Raw genomic sequence first — 203 nt, 5'->3', positions numbered from 1 at the left:
CGTCGCTGATCATGCAGTCTTTTGATTATTAGCAGAGCGGGACTTTCCCACCATCCTTGGAGAGCCACATTCATATTCACATCATGGCTGGACTGAAGGCTTTTAAGCACCCAGTGCATGCCTGGATCACTGAGTTACAGACCACTGCACATGGATGTTTCTCACACACACACACACACACACACACACACACACACACACAC

This window comes from Pundamilia nyererei, unplaced genomic scaffold (assembly GCF_000239375.1).
Source record: "Pundamilia nyererei isolate P.nyererei 1_Seehausen unplaced genomic scaffold, PunNye1.0 scaffold00210, whole genome shotgun sequence".
Taxonomy (NCBI): Eukaryota; Metazoa; Chordata; class Actinopteri; order Cichliformes; family Cichlidae; genus Pundamilia; species Pundamilia nyererei.
This window is presented reverse-complemented; position numbering follows the sequence as displayed.